General features: G+C 50.0%; 1 protein-coding gene across 5 annotated transcripts in view; it reads left to right on the top strand.

The window, feature by feature from the left end:
• Window positions 1-502: 502 nt before the first annotated feature.
• Window positions 503-13343, top strand: part of Smox (spermine oxidase) — a 39261-nt gene continuing 26420 nt past the window's right edge. Inside the window, exons 1-2 of one of the 5 annotated variants that reach the window (XM_021651007.2) lie at window positions 503-653; window positions 1559-1634. The gene's annotated coding sequence lies outside the window, so the exon portion shown is untranslated. Of the gene's footprint in view, window positions 654-1558; window positions 1635-6471; window positions 6699-7031; window positions 7051-13343 lie in introns of those variants that run through there. The other 4 variants (XM_060371870.1, XM_021650999.2, XM_021651065.2 and 1 more) reach the window with 4 other exon arrangements.

The raw sequence follows: 13343 nt of genomic DNA, 5'->3' as shown, positions 1-13343 counted from the left end.
GTACATAGAAGTAAAAGAGCCTGATGAACGAGCGAGTGCCTTTCCCACATACCCTCTCTGTCTGCCTCCCTTGGTCGAGTCTCTTTTTAATGCATGTGAGTTGACGTACTCTCCTTGGTTTTATTTTACTTATTTATTTGTTTGTTTGTTTATTTTTGTTTATTAATTTTCCCAATCCCAAGTAATGGCCACGATTCCTGTAAGTGGATGAAAATCTCTGGGTTGGTGGCAGGACGTGGGCATGCCCACAGACAAATAGTTGGTGGTGGTGATGGGCATTTACAGGAAGGCATGATTCAGACAAAAAGCCAAGGGGTGAACAACACACATGTAAGCAAAGAATCTAGGTGAGAGGCTTTGCATAATCCGAGGGAGGTCTGGTCTGGGATTCTCACAGTCATCCAGAGCTTTCCAGGCAGCTGGGCTTCTGGCTTGGCTGCACACTGAGTATGAAGGGGAATGTCAGACAGTCCTGACTTCCTTCTAGGAGGGAGAAGCCATTCCCTGCCTCTCTCCTGCTACCTCTGGTGGAAGAGAAGAAACAGTTTAGATCCAAGGCGGCGGCGGCTGCTGCTGCTAGCATTGCTTGCAAGAACTGGTTAAAGTTCCTGGCCTCAATTAAAACCTATCTGCTCCAGAATCTGATCCTGAAGGTAAGAGAGAGGTGTCCCTTGGGGATTTTCCTCTCTCGTCAGTCACCTGCAAAGATGGCTGCCGTGGCTTCCTGCTACTTCTCGTTGCTTATTTGTTACATTATGGCTTGTGTTTCCCCCAAAAATGATATGTTGGAGTCCTATGTATATTATTTGGAAATGTATATGTGTATATTTTTGAGGCAGGGTCTCTCTACATAACCCTGGATGTCCCGGACATCAGTAGGTAGACCAGGCTGTCCTCAAACTCCCAGAGAGCCACCTGTCTCTGCCTCCCTCCTGGGTTTTGAGATTAAAGGTGTGCACCACTCCACCCTACTTTTTACAGACGTAATCAAGGTGAAATGAAGTTGCTTTGCTCATTTTTAGATGACAGCTAAGACCAAGGAAATGCATCTAGAAGTAATGAAATGGCAAAGATTGCCTGCGCCTTCTAGAAGCCGGAGAGAAGTGTTGGTATAATGTTATTGGGCACTGTGTAACGATTATCCTTGTGCTATTCAAATGCTCATTTCTTTGTCCTGATAGCTGGTTGCAATCCAGACATGGCATTGTCTCAAGTTTGTGTAAACATTGCTCCCCATTTATTCTCTGATTTGTCAATAAAACTGATTAGCTGAGATAGGACTGGACTTCCATTTCCAGCAAGGGGGTAGTTAAGGGGATTCAGTCATGAGGAGAGGTCCAGGAGAGAGAATGAGAAACAGCTGGAGCAGAGAATGCCATAAAATGCAAGTATCTCGGGGATTTGCACTGGGAGGCAACTAGTTTAGCTTAGAGGATAAATTTAGACTGTTTTGCTCAGTTATTGTATGTAGAAATATGTTGGATAAAACCAAAGTCTCTGGATTATTTGGGGCTAGTGAGGTTAGATAAAAATTGCCAACTTTAAATTTCATCTTTAGAGAAGCATGGAATAGACTCTCCCTCCAAGAAGGAACCAATCTTCCTGGCACCTTGATTCTGGACTTCGGCTTACCAGTGAGTGTGTTATTTAAACAGTCAGATCTGTGCTATTTTATAATGGTGCTCCTAGAAAATGCTTACCCCTGCTACAGATGGTGCAGTGGGCTTACCTTTCTTTTTCTATGTTTTTTTTTTTTTAATTTTTGAGATTATAATATGATTACATCATTTCTCCCCTTCTTTCATCCCTCCATTACCTTTCTTTCTGAGTCCTGGCTGGCTTTCTGACTTTTGGTGGTAGAAATGATTACTTGACAGCCCTGGGCCTAGGTCTTAAGATGCTTGGCAGCTCTCGTTTTTATCCTCTAGAAAGCAGGCTGCCATGTTGTAAGGAAGTCTAGGCTATCCTGCTGGAGATGTCCTGTGTGGCTGCAGCCAGGATTCCATTTGCCTAATTGATACTATATGGCATCAGGACTGTCCAGCTGAGTCCAGTCAACCCAAAGAATTGTGAGAAATAAGAGTTTTTCTTAAGCCTCTGGGTTCGGGGGGGGGGGGGGAGTTATGTGGTTATAGACACTTATTGTGACAAGCACTCCTGAAGTGAGAATTTTTGGTTTCTTAAAAAAAAAAAACAAAAACAAACAAACAAAAAAAAACAACTCATAAATGTTATGGGACTATGCTTTTGTTTTATTCCAGGTATGGGAAGGTGAGGCTCCTTCAGATTGCCTTGTGCTCTAGGAGGAGTGTGATTTTGCCAGCCTCAGATAGTTTCTACAAGTGAATGGCACTGGAATGCTGGGGGATCTTGAGAGGGTATATAAATGTTAGAGCATTGTGGTGTGTGGGAAGACATGCCTTTAATCCAGACCTTTAATTTAGATCTACTCTGGGCCACACCTTCTTCTGGAAGTCTGTGTAAGGACACGGAAGAAGGAAACTTTGACTCTTTGCCTGCTTGCCCTCACCTTGCTGGCAAGACCATCCCTTCACTGGCATTAGAGCCTACTTCTTCAGGATTCCAGCCTATACTGAACACCGGCTGAGACATACAGCATTGTGAACTGAGAAACTACTGGATTCTTGGACTTTCTGTTCATAGCCAGCCATGTTGGATTAGCTGGATCATAGTTTGTAAGCCGTTCTAATACATGCCTTTTCTGTATATATGGAGGGAGAGTCATTCTTTAAGTTCTGTTACCCTAGAGAACTTTGACTAACGCAAATGTATAGCTCTTTGGTAGGCTTAGGAAGTCAGGATTTCCTAGTCCTTGAAAAGCAGTTACCATAGCTTCTGAGTCTCAGGTTAAAACCTTTTGTTCTAAAGAGCAGACAGCCCTCTAGAACTCCTCAGTGACCAGTGTAGCTGGTCTTGCTACTTTGTGGGTTCTGCTTTTATCCTACCCTTTATCCCCTTGGTTTCACCCCCTATCACTAGATAGGAAAGAAAAAAGGATAGGAGAGAGAGAGAGATCTTTGAATCTAATTTCTTTCTTGTTTCTTCTTTGAGCACAACAACTAACAGACCACAGCGAGACTCCTTGAACGACCAACAGCCACCATCCTCACCTATCAGGGTTCACACGCTTATATACCCCCGAAAAGTTCCTAGATTTCTAAACAGCACACAATCGCAGAAACTATCTGTGGCCTGCAGAACCACGAGCCTGCCAGAGCACGAGGCAAATCACAGTCAGCTGCTGCAAAGCGGCCCCGTATCCTCACACCTGGAATTAAAACAAAAACATGTTCCTATAATATTGTTGTGTTTTAAAAAGAAACCAAAATTCCAAAATTGTCACTTTAGATCAGGCCTTGCAGTTTCTCTTCTCGGGCTTCTGACAGCCTTATCCGCTTCAGCTTCAACTTTCCATTCTGTCTGCTTTGATCATATCCCTTGTTCCTTCCTCTGGACATTCTTCAAAACTGTTAATCTGCCTCTTTTCCAGCTAGCTGCCGGGTCACTTTGCTGCCGCTGGTATAACCGCTGCTCCGGTGTTTCTCTCGTCACTGCCTCCTTCTGTCTCTACTGCTTCTTTCAGCGCCATTAAAAGCAGACAAAACCACCTAAGAGAAGCCTCTTACTGAGCATAATGCTGCCACAGCAGTGGAGGCAGCCCAGGAGGGCATCACTCCGGTGACGCACCAGGAACCAGGTCTGTCTAGCTCGAAGAGGAGCATCTGGGCCAATGACAACATATCTCATGTACAAATGATGCTTTGTGTTTGCATCAGCGGGGGTACACCTAGCATACAAATGGGTATTTGGGGTTATAGGTCTAGTGGTCGTGGCTGTGCCTCTGCTATGGGAGCACTAGGGGAAATGTGCTCCCTCTGTTCTGGGTGAAGATGGTTATATCATCTGAGTTCATTTGGGCTTCTGATAGCAAAAAGTATGCTTCAAACTGAAACAATCTTGCCTGAGTTTGTGCCTTCAGGAGCCAGAAAAACCAGGGCGATCTTTGTGGCTGTGGAGTGTTCCAAACAGCTGCAGCTGACCTAAGGGTGGTCCAGTTGGATGTTTGACCTGCAGTCTTTTGCCCAAAGCAATCAAGCCAGCGAGATAAAATCCAATAACTGCTAATTAGGGACCCAGATCTCCTCACTCCCCACTTTGCTTACTGACAAGAACAGATACCAGTAGTAGTTTTAATAAGAACGTAAAACTTATCATTAATAGAGGCTGGCCCCTCACCCTCACCCCAAGAGAGCTTCTTTGTGTACCCTGGCTGTCCTGGAAGTTGCTCTGTAGACCCGGCTGGCCTCTAACTCAAATATCCGCCAGCCTCTGCCCCTGGAGTGCTGGGATTAAACGCATTTGCCACCACGTTCAGTAATAACAAATTTTAATAGAGTTTTAGCAATGCTTGACACCTGCCCAATGCCCCAGGAATAGGTGGATCTTTCTTATCTGTCTCATTTGGAACATGGGTATCTCTACTGGCTTGTGGAGGGGAAGTTGCAACATGCTTGGCCCACACATCTCTAGGCCCATTCACCTTCCAGTAGTAAACAGGGCCCTGTAATTATATTCCACTCTCTATCTATATGGCTTAGAACAGATAGACTGGCTCTAGGCATCAGTCACCTCAGTGACTGCCTTGGGATGATATCAGAACAAGTCAGAGCCAACTATTTTTACTGAAAGAAATGAGGCTGAGGTCTGTGGGGCTGGAGCCTAGAGCTGAGAACGTCTTCTTACTGTAAGGAGCAGGTAGAGATAGGAAGACCAAGTCTGGATTCTTATTTTTATTTTTTGAGCCTTTGCATACCTGATTCAGGTGTACTGCTGGGCTTTTCTGTTATCCGAATAACAAAATTCCCTGTTTATTTTCACAAAATCCACTTGGATAGTTTCCTAACCAAAGAACCCAATACATTTGTATTTAACTTTTGGAGCAGGACTGTTTTTTAAGACTGTTTGAGGAGGAACTGAAACATCTTATTCACTAAGTAACTGTAGCGTCACCTAAGGGTTTTGGTCCTTAAAGCCATCCATGGCCAGGCCGCTCTTTGGTGGGTGGTGAAGGAGTCACAGAGAAGAGAATGATGGCTACCTGGGTTCAACCTCAGGAAGGCACAGTGTTTAAAAGTTGGGTGGGAAGAAGGACTTCGACTTCATCTGAAATTCATCTACTCCTAGGTGGTTCCCTCGGGCAGGAAACGCCAGCGTCCATTTCTGCAGAGCCACCTCTGCTCTCCTAGCCTCCTTTTTAAAAACTCGGTTTTGGGGGATTGGAGCCTGAGCCGTGGATGGGTTCGACTCTGACCCACGTCTTTATCCTTGTTCCTTCGAGGCACACTCTCACTGTGCAGCTCAGCCTGGCCCGGAAGTTGGTATGTAGCTAGGGCTAGCCTTGAACTCCGTGGCCCTCCGGACTTGGCCTCCTGAGGCTGGGAGCACAAGCCTATGCCACCACATTCAGTTCCTCTCCTGGCTGAACCCAAGTGACCTGTGCTCCCCGCTGGCCTGTTCCAGGCTGAATGCAGGGGAGGGCGCCCTCCTGAGACACAGCCCAAAGGAGGGCTTTGCTCCCACCGAAGGCTTGTATTCTCTTGGATGGAGTGTTGAGCTAGCGTATTGACAGTAAAACATACGGAAAACTGAATAGGGGTGTTTCTTTCTCTTTTTCTGGGCTGGGGGAGTTCAAGACGGGATTTCTGTTTAGCTCTGGCTGTCCTGGAACTCATTTTATAGTTCAGGCTGCCCTTGAACTTAGAGATCCGCCTGCCTCTACAGAGATTAAGCAGCGGTTCTTAACCTGTGGGTCAAGATCGCTTTGGGATCCAAGGATACTTTCACAGAGGTCACCTATCAGACATCCTACATATCAGATATTTACGAATCATAACTGTAGCAAAATCACGGTTACAAAGTAGCAACGAAGTAATTTTATGGTTGGGGGTCACCCCAACACGAGGAGCTACATTAAAGGGTCGCAGCATCGGGAAGGTTGAGACCCACTGGATTAAAGACGCGGTGCCACTATCACCCGCTAAAAATGACTTCTAAACAATTATGAATTTTTAAAAACTAAAAAAGTCACTTTTAGCTCTTAATAAAAGTTTAGGGGTTTTACTCGGGAACCGCACGTTCTAAAAAGGGCCACTTCAGACCGTGGTCCTGGCAGTGAAGGGATGGGCGAGCTCTTTCCCTTTCACCCGGGGTTCCGGGTTCACGAGGACACCCAAGTGAGACCTGCGGGAGCAGAGGTAGCCCGGCCAAGTCCGGGTAAACTGAGGCGGGCGCGGCGCTGTTACGGCGCGGAAGGGCCTCCTCGGCTTGGCAGGGCGGGGCAGCGGGGGTGTGGGGGGAGCTGGCTGTGCTCCCGGGCGGATGGGAGGGTGAGGCGTCCCTCTTGCGAGATACAGGAGCGCAGGTGGCGGTGCCGCGGGCGGCCCCGGGCAGGGTGGCCTCGGGCTCCCCGCCCCCGGTGGGCGGATCCCGGGGCGGAGCGCACTGGCGGGGTGGGCCGGGGACGCGAGGCGGAGCGGGGCTCCCGCACAGGCCGCGGCGGCTGGCTCGGCCCTACGGTCCCGGCGGCGGCTGCAGGAGGAAGCCCGGCGGCTGCGGAGGAGGGGAGGCGGAGAGGCCGAGGCCGCTCGCGAACACGCTCCCCGGCTCCGCAGGGAAAGGTACGAGCGGCCTCCCCGGCCGGGGCGCGCGCGGCCACGGCGCCGCGCAGGCGAGGGGCTCCCGACGGAGGCCGGCGGCGGGCGGAGGCGGCCACCCCGGGCGGCCGCGACCCCTGGGTCCGCGCCGCATCCCCCGGGCACCCGGCGCGGCGGCGCAGACAAAGCCGGCGAGGCACCCCGGCGGCCCGGAGGGTGCGCGCCGTGGCGGGGAGGGAACGCCGATCGCGGCGGCGGCCGGGGCCGGGAGGCTGCTGGTTGCCTTGGGACGGCGGGGCAGTGGGGAGCTGCTCTTCCGAGGGCCGCCCCGCAGGCAACCCCAGGCTTGGCCGGAGCCAGGCTCACGAAGGGCAGGGTGAGTTGGAGCGGCTGCTTCGCCTGGATGGGGCGCGGAGGCCGGCCGGCGGCCTGGGGCTGGCCAGGCTGTGGAGCAGGTGAGCGATCCGCGGACCTTTCGGATCCTGCACCAGGAGCAAACCTCACACAGTGGCCGGCCCTTCAGAGAGCGGTGTCCACAGGTTGTTGGAGGAACCTACTGACAGTGGCACTGCCCACTTAGCCGAGTTTGGGGAAAACAGCAGGTATTGAATGGAGGTCAACGGTCCTGGGGCCAAACAGAGGGTCAGGAAGGTGTGTGAATGGCCCTCATATTTGTGTTCTGCTACCTCCGTCCCTTTCCTTTTAACATAGGAAGGAGCATTTCAGTGCCTGAAGGGCCGTGCTTCCCCTTAGGCTCCTGGGCCCTCTGACCATCCCCTCATGAGTCCCCGGGGTTTCTTACCCAGCAGGTTTTGAGATCAGGCTTCGTCCCATCCTCCCTCTCATCCCACAGTCTCCCCTTTTGGCTGTGAATCTCATCCCCTCTGCAGTCAGGGACCTGATTCCCACCACAGTGTATCTTCTCAGAAGGGCTGTCTTTAGCAGTGCCCCTAAGAGGCGGGCACCCTTTGCTTCTGCAGTCCAAGCCAGGGTCTCCAGTGCCTGGCTGCTCTAGCAGGTTTTGCCTGCTTTGCAGTGTCTCCTAGAAAGCTCTGTCCCAGAGTTGTACCCAGACACTCCGGTTCCTCCCTCCTGCCTGTCTGCCTTAGCCTGCTCCCCCAGCCCACCGCTTCATTTAGCTCTTAAATGTCGGGGGCCCCAGGGCCCTGTTCTCAGCACTTCCTCACCCAATTCCCATTCTCACCGTTCCCTGTTCACTTTCTACCCGGTTTTCATTCTTTCAAAGATTTCATGTGCATTGGTATTTTGCCTGCATGTATGTGTGTGTGTGAGGCTGTCAGATCCCCTCAAACTGCATTTACAAGTAAGCTGTCATGTGGGTGCTGGGAACTGAATGCCCGGTTCTCTGGAAGAGCAGCCAGAGCACTTAACCACGGAGCCACTTCCTCAGCCCCAAACACAAAGACCTTAAGTGGTTTCATGCTCTTGATTTTGAATAGCACATTTTGTCTCTGGTTCCAACTGGATCCCACCACTCTTCTGAGGTCCCAGTTGACCACAAACTGGCACAGATGAAGCAGAATACTGACCACGCTGGGGACAGGCTCCTCTTAGGTCCTGACATCTGAGAGGGCTGACATTCTACCCATCTTGTAGGACAGGTGGTATGGACTCCTTTCTACCCACCCTTTACAGCCTTTGGCTCTTTCATCTAGGGTCAGTTCTCCGTGCTCTGATTCTGTTAATTTTACCTCAGGCCACTGCTCCAGGCCAAGCCACGCTTCAGGTCTTCCTGAATACCACAGTAGCCCTCTCCCAGTGCCCACGCTTATCTTCTTTACATCTATTTTTAACAGAACAGCAAGAACAACATAGAACAGTCTGATCAGATCATTTTATTCCTTGATGGCTTCTTATTACACTTGAATAAAACCTCAAAGCTTTCCTTTGGACTCTTTGACCCTCTGTCATGTGGCCACTGATGACCTCCCAGCCTTCTTTGACTCTTGACACCTTTATTCTCCTTGAAAGATGCATTGAGTCACTTTTCTCTCTTCAATACCCTAAGCTTTTTCCTGACCCAGAGACTTTGCTTGTGGTCTCTTCCTTGACTTGAAGATTTCTTTCTTGTGATTTTACGGGGCATGCTTTGCATATATATATATATATATATATATATATATATATATATATTAGCTCTAAATTTGAGCATACCTTCCCCAGATACCATTCTAGCCTGGGTAGAAGGCCCCTGCCCTACACACGATTCATCACAGATCTTGCTTTACTTTCTTCATTGTATGTGGAAGAGTCGATAACCCTTAGTTGTAGTTGTCTTGACTTTGATTGGCTTGTTAAGGGTAGAACCTTGACTGGTTGGCCCATTGCTACATCTGGAGCGTCTTGCTTGGTGCTCCGTGGGTAACATTCAGGACATCTTGATCCACAAAGATGAGGCTGGGCTAGGTTGAAGTAAATGAGTGTTACAGTTAGCACAGAAGGCTCCTGGAGCCTTAAGTGATCCTGAAGAGATTTTTTATTTTGTTTCCACAAAAGCTGTTGTGCAAATTGATGCAAGAATGTGAGCCAGCCAGTAGAATGTAAAAAGGGAAAGCAGAGAAGATATGTGGTCGCTCCTGTCTAACAAGGGGACATCAGGGTACATAGGGATAAACATAGGGATTGGCTAGAAATCCAGGTGTACATGTGTGTGTGAGAGACACTGGGCTCTAATTCAGGACATGGGGACACCTGGGACTTATTTTCAGTGAGTTCCCTTGAGTAGCTAGCTGCTGCACGCTCAAACCCAGGGTGGCAGGGAGTTGATAGGAAGAAGAAGCTGGGGTTGGGGGTGTGCTTTTTTATGAACCCTCATCTTGGTACCCACAGCTTTCCCATTTGTACAGAACAGTCATTGGAGTGTTGAGTCATGGGGCTAATACTTCAGAGGAGAGGGGAGAGCCAGGGACTGCTTATATGAAAGGAAGGGGACTTGGGATCTTGACAGGGGAAACTAGGAGAGAGACCCAAAAGTCACAGAGTCAAGTGCTGGAGCTAGGAGCTAACAGTTCATATCTGGGGTGAGGCTGGCACACCTAGGAAGGGTCATGAACTGGTATAGGTGGGAGCAAAGAGGGCATCCTGAGGAGGGAGATATCTGGCCAAGGGTAAGTGGGTAGGGCAGTGTCCTGTGTGCTCACTGGGCACTACATATTGTTTTAAGGGACTCTGCAGATAATTGATTCTTTTAATTCTCTTAGCAGCTTCCACTTCTATTTTATTGAAGGCATATACCAGAGGCATAGCACTATAATTAATAGTGGCAGAGCGAGAGATCGGAGCTCAAGCTACCTGGCTCTGAAATCCAGGCCACTTCTCCCAGGTGACAAGGCGTTAGGCCCCTGGAGGGTTTCTTAATAAGCCAGGGCCTTTCTTGCCTTGCAGGGGTGCCTGATACCATTGAAAGCTGGAGTCCTTGCTTGGGCTGGGCTGCCAAGTTTCTCTGCTTCTGTCCTCACTTTCTCTTCTGGAATGAATTCCAGACCCACGTAAGGTAGTTGGGAATCATATACACTGATATCAGGGTTCTGGGGGTGGGGATTCTGTGCTTTTAGTCTAAACACTGATTACGTTGCCACCTCTCGGTTTATGTGCCTGCTGTTGCTTCTGTGACTTCTTCCCTGGAGAAGACAGAGCTCAGTGGGGCCCTGCAGACAAGCTAGCCTCCTTTGGAGCCTGCCTAGAACAGTGAGGGAGTGCTTCCAGCTTGGCGCTTGGGAGCCCAGCTGGGGCTGAGGTGAGCTGGTAGGATGTGGGGACCAAGAAGAGGGATCGGAAGTAGCACTGACCTCTTTCTGCCTTTCTGTAAACTGGGACGAGAGAGACTTTTTTTTCTTTGCCTCTGAACGTTAGCAGGTTTGTGGGGCTATACTCTTATGAGGGGCTTTCTAAGGGGTGCCAGTTCTGGGACCCAGGCCAGGGCAGCAGTTTCTGTGATCCTTTTCCTGGGATTCCCCAAACACATCACCACCCCTAGGGTCCTGACTGGCTGAGGAAGGGCTGCTGACTACACAGGGATGCTGTTCATTACAGATCCGGTTTGTTTGGGGATCTATTCCTTCACTTGGGCAGATCCTCCATTATTGGACATTCTTTTCTGCATTTGGGGAAACCAAGGCACACACCAGCCACATTGCTGTAGTTGTCAGGAAGTTCATGGAGGAGGCCCGTCTATGCCTGCATCATAGTTGGCTGAGCTGGAGGCTAGGGCAGAGCCTGAGCTAGACACCGGGTCTTCCTAGGTGTTACCTGGAATGCTCTGTGCCCGGCCTGGTGTTCCAGGCAGCAGGGACAAAGGGTGTGGTCCTCACTGTTCAGCAAATAAAAGAGAGATGCCAGGTGCAGTTCGGAGAAGCTTCCTGGAAAAGTGGTGCTTTGACAGTGTCCTGAAGCCTGTCTGAGGCCTGGTGGCATTCCCAGGGTGGGAAGGGAGGTCAGGCTTAGGGAAGTGGGTTGAAGCCAAGCTCAGAAAAGCTTGATTGCCCAGCTGCACAGTCTGGCCTTGTACCAGGCCCAGGGAGCCACTGGAGGTCATAGGCCATGGCTGTCATGATGTGATTAGAGCTGTGGTTTTAAAATGTGCTTCTCACACTTGAACACAGTCACACCTTACTAAAATGCAGGTAGGTCCTGTATGATTGAGTGAGTCTGGAGGAAGTTCTTGGAATCTGCATTTTTTTTCTCCTTCCTTTTCTGTTTTCCTTTCTTTTTCTTTCTTTCTTTTTTTCCCTTTCCTTTCTTTTTCTGTTTACTTACTTACTTACTTATTTTTGAGACAGTGTCTCAACCATGTAGCTCTGGCTATGGTGGAACTTGCTTTGTAGGCCAAACTGGCTTCCACCTTTCAGAGACCTACCTGCCTCTGCCTCCAGAGTGCTTTGGTTAAAAGCGTGCACCACGCCCAGCTGGGACTCTTCGTTTCTAAGTGCTTGGGCAGCACAGAGTTGCTAATCCACTGGTCACTGTCTGTGCAGCGAATTTAGGCCTGTGTCCTGTGGGACAGGCTCAGCTTAGATGGGGCCTGCAGCAGTTCCCCTCAGTCTTTTGTGGACTGTTTTTGCAGAGTTCAGAGAGCTACCTTCGTGGGGAAAGGAGCTGAAGAAAGGAGTGTAGGTAGAGGGTGCTTGAGTGTGGCCTTCTGGGAAGTGGGGCTAGGTGAGGGAGCTCTGGGAGCTGTGGTCTCAGAGGCTGGCAGCTCAGGCTTCACTTCTTAGAGCTCCAGGAGCACAGTGGGGTTTCTAGGGTGACTAGGTCTTACGCAGGCTGGCGTGTAGGTGGCAGGCAGGGCACCTTATCTCTGCTTGCAGCCTAGTCTGGTGGGGTAGCCAATCTGGAGTGAGCACCCTTCCTCTAGCCGGGGCGGTGTGAGAGATTGGGACTGCAGCTGGGCTTCAGCTCTAGCACAGCTGTGACACTTCTGACAAGCCCTCTGTCACTCTCCTTCCCTTCGGGAGTCCCTCTTGCTGCTGTTGATGGTCACATGAGCTGCGGCTGTGGTATTACTCTGCCCTGGTCACCTCCCCAGTGTATTTGGGAGTCAGGGCCTGGCTGCACCACCGCAGTCAAGTGTCTGCTCCCTTTTACCACCTCAGTTTCCTTGTCTGTAAACAGAGAGGTTCTGTTCCCCCATGGAGTGATGTCACAGAGTTTGTTGGGTGGGGCGCTGTGTATTTCCAGAGTAGCAGCTTAATACACCTAAGTTCTGGTTTACCATTAAACGTTGTGTGCTAAAGATGCAGCAGAGTGACTAATTAGTGTGGAAAACTGTCTGGCTTGCTTTGGGCTCTCCCAAAGCTCCTTGCTGTCTTGACTCAGCACAGCCTAAAGTCAGTTGAGGTCCCATTAGATGCTTGCATCACCAGCGTGCAGTCACCACACTCTGGCAAAAGGTGGGAAGATGGACACTGAAGGTGAATGCCACCCTGTGCCCAGAGGGGCTGCCAGGGCTGGGGTTGGCCTGCTTTTATGTTAAGTTCTACAGATGTTCTACCAACTCGTGAAAGGAGGGTACAGTCAAGCCTGTCTCCCCACTTTGCCAGGCCATCCTGAGGGGTGAGGGGGCACCATTTCTCAAAAACTGCTGTAAGCCTCCTTAGGGATTAGAGAACAAATGAGAGAAGAAATTGACTGGTCTGCTCTGCAGAGGGATGGATGGTCTGGGCAGATTCCAGGCCCAGAGCTGGTCTTGGGCTCTTATGGTCAACTGATATCTTTGTTAGGTGAGTGATTGAGGGACCCAGAAGGACTAATCTGATGCCCAAGACATGATGGTAACAGGCTTAAATCTTCTGGATGGGACCTCTGTCTGGGTCACACCAGCCTGCCACTGTTTTGTTTTGTTTTTCTCTTTTCTTCTCACCCTCTCTTTCAGAAGTTCCTTGAGAAAGGTTGAGGTCCTTGGCCAAGAAGCTGAAGCCCTCTGTGACTCAGCCTCTTTTTTGTGCCATGGGGGTAATGGTATATCCTTTGAAGGGCTACGTTAGAGCGCCAGCTTACAGTGTTCAGGAGTATGATTAACAGATGGATGGAAGCCACATCTCCAGGAAGGACCCAGGGAAGAGTCTGGATAAGAGAGGCACCTCAAGGCTGGGGTAGAGTCCTGTGAACCAGTGCATTGCCTAGGAAAAGGAAGAGTGGGAGCTAGGGCAG

The sequence above is a fragment of the Meriones unguiculatus genome, chromosome 18 (assembly GCF_030254825.1).
Source record: "Meriones unguiculatus strain TT.TT164.6M chromosome 18, Bangor_MerUng_6.1, whole genome shotgun sequence".
In the NCBI taxonomy this organism is placed as follows: Eukaryota; Metazoa; Chordata; class Mammalia; order Rodentia; family Muridae; genus Meriones; species Meriones unguiculatus.
This window is presented reverse-complemented; position numbering and strand designations above follow the sequence as displayed.